Source organism: Sphaeroforma arctica (genome assembly GCF_001186125.1).
Source record: "Sphaeroforma arctica JP610 unplaced genomic scaffold supercont1.1123, whole genome shotgun sequence".
Lineage (NCBI taxonomy): Eukaryota > Ichthyosporea > Ichthyophonida > Sphaeroforma > Sphaeroforma arctica.
The window spans coordinates 18,904-22,138 of NW_014039435.1; positions in this window are offsets into that span (position 1 = coordinate 18,904).

Below are 3,235 nucleotides of genomic sequence, written 5' to 3' on the forward strand. Positions count from 1 at the left end.
ACAGCTTGAGTAATGATACTCCTATCATCGGCCAGGGAGATTTTAACATCTGTGGCGACGGTATCACACGTAGCAGTTTTATCATCAGCTAAAATGAGATGAGTTGTTTGTGTTCTCTTTTCGATATCTTTCATTAATGCAAAGCGATCGGATATACATGAAACTTCTGAACCAGGATCAATCAACGCAAGGATTTTATTTTTATTGCAATATACTGGGATTATTACGCGCTCATCTAAAGAGCCGTTGTATTGTCTGTGTAAGGATTGTACCTGGTAGTACCGTCACTCCAACTTAATGTTGGGCTTTCGGTCACAAGACTTAGTGTGATAACCATTGGTCTTCTCACACTTGTCACACTTAGTAAGAAAGGGTGTACAGGTGGATGCATGTCTACCATTCTAATAACCGTTAGGGTTCACATTTCTTAATCTCCTTAAATGGAGGTTCCATGTCCTTCGCTCCTGCGCGTGCCCGTTTATTGGGTCGCGTCGTGAAAGTGAATTTGCGAGCACGTGTAAGTTGGGGTCTCTCGTTTGAGGTCTGCCTGGATACGTACCCGTGATCGGTGAGCTCCCGCGGCTTCTTAACAGCCGATTTTCCCTTCGATGTTACTCGATGTGCAGGAAAAAGAGTGGATACAGTTTCATAAAACTGTTCCCATGTAAGTCGGGATAGATGAAACTTTGTTTCATGTCCCTTGTCTCGAGCCTCAGTCGCGTGTTTACGTCGCAACTCGGTGTACAAACTCTCATGGTCGTTATTCCCTATGTTCTTACAGAACACGTGCATAACCAGGAATTCGTACCATCGCTGTGCCTTATCCTTTGTTATATCGGGACGTTTCAGGTCAGCGTCTAACTTCAGAATATAACTCTGAATGGGCGTGTTCTCGGCTGGTTCATTTAAAATTGAACCCAGCCCAGGGCTACGCATATCCCTACTTAACAAGGATGTGACCAACCAACACACAGCTGGCTAGTCACGACAAGTGTCTAGCTCATGCTGGTGTCGCTGCAGGATCAGATAACTGGTACCTGTAGGGTCAAATGTCTACATTAAGGCAGAGATCCATTGCTGGGGAGCGATATCATTCGTCTCCAGCATGACCGTAAACGCATTAAGCGTACAAGTTAGCGTGTCGAGGTCATGGTTGTTTATAAACTCGACCTGCTTGCTGTTGGCAACCCAGTTCGACTTAAGTCGACAGATTTTAGGATCTGTCCCTTGTACTTCTGGTTGTCCCCGTGGTCTTGTCCACGTTGGGCCTGAAGTAATTAGTTTATGCGCTTTTGCTTAATCGCAATAATATTCGCATAGTATGCTACGTCATTAGCATGATGCGCAGCATGCGCGACTTCCATTTTATTGGTATAGTCGTCGACCGATTTATAAAGGTCGGTCACCTCGTCAGAGTGGAAATCCTCTGCGGGTTGGTGTAAAGCAGTGCGGTCGAAGCGATTAAACTCGACATCGTTTACACGTCTGCGGGGATGATTAATATCTCTTGGCGTCGGAATAACATACCCAGTCATAACTGGTTTCCGACGATTGTCCTCCCAATTGGGTACAAGTGGCGGAGTACATTTCCTTACCTCTCGGTCTATAATACCATTGAGGACAGGTGACTCACGACCAGGTGTCAGAAAAGGCGAATGATTAGCCTGTTCTTCTGGCAGTAATGCCTCGTACGGTATATCGACGCTGTGCATCTCTGGATCATATGACTCAGGTGTCGAGCTTGAGTCTTTGGGCGTAATTGCCTGTCGACGTTCTGTCCACTTCTGTAGGGCTTCAGTAATGCCCGGGGAAACATGCTCGCGTAAGCGCTGTGTATGTTTTCCTGATCTTTCTAATTGATCTACATGCTCGACTGTCAAGTCTTTCATAATAGTAGCTAACTGATTCTTAAGATCAGTGTATTTAGTAATTAACTTACTTATGTGCTTCGGCTTAGAAGTCTCGGACGTAGATTCGGTTTTGCTACTTGAGCTTGCCTCCTCTTCTGGTTCCATAATAGGTTCCTTCTGAGATTTGTCCTTGTCCCCTATAATTGGGGATGCCCTCAAAATTGGGGACTTTCCTTTCTGATTTTCGTCAGAAGAATGGGTTGGGGCGTCTTGCGACGTATCCCTTGTCTCACTTCTTGGCTTCGTTAATGCAAGCTTTGAAGTTGAGGCTATAGTTGGCCCTCGGGCTCTGTCAGAAGGAGTAGTCTCCTTAAGCGGAGTGGCTACTTCCTTATCTGAAGCATTGTCCTTTTGACTATAATTGTCAGATGCAAGTGCTTTGGCTACAGTGCGCTTAAATTCATCAGCAGCGGCGTCGGTTGCTTGCGCAGCAGTAATAGCTGCGGCAGCGTTAGCGACTTCTCTCTCCATCTTCTTCTTTTCAGCTCTACGCTTCTTAGAAGGAGTGTTGTCTTTCTTGGTCATAATCTTAACTTATGACTACTAGCCTGTCTCTAAACGACTAGCTTAGACAAGAGAAAAACAAATGTTGTGGTAGTTAACTTACCTTTACGCTTAAGTAGTCTAAGTAATTAAAACTTTTGCTAACTTTAAAATGTGTAAGATTCGGTCTAATAAAGGCGATACTAATGCCTTAGAATAAATAAACGCGTAGGTAAATTCTATATATCGTGTAAATATCGATATAAATAAACGAAATGAGGCGTTTAATAAAGTTAGGTTTGCCTCGTGAAAACAGCAATACTCTGAGGGATTGTGAGGCTGAGACATTGCCTATATATAATCCTCTCAGTACTGTTTCCGCCGAAGGGATTTTATTTAGTGTTTCGTTGTCGCTCTATTCTGGGGCGAGTCCGATAGACTCATATAATCTTATCTTTAAAAAAAATAAGTAAAAATAAAAATACTCTTGACGTCTTTAGTTATTGTCTTAACCAATAACTTGCCACTATCAAGAATTACCGACTTAGCCATCATCAGACTGGCACATCTGGTTGGCTTATCAGAGGATCAACTAGGTAACGTTAATAGTCCCTAGAAGCCTATATTCGGTTGAGCCATCTCGATACCGAAGTATTCAGATATAAATAAAATTGGAAAGTAAATAAATCTCTATTATTAGAACTAGACCAACTGTTTTATGTTTGGTATTTTACTGAGGCCTTTTAATGGCCTCATCCAAATATCTGATATGTTAAATGGAAAAGGTATTAATTAATAAAACCGTTAAAACCCATTTTAGGAAACTTAAGTTCCTCGTGCTA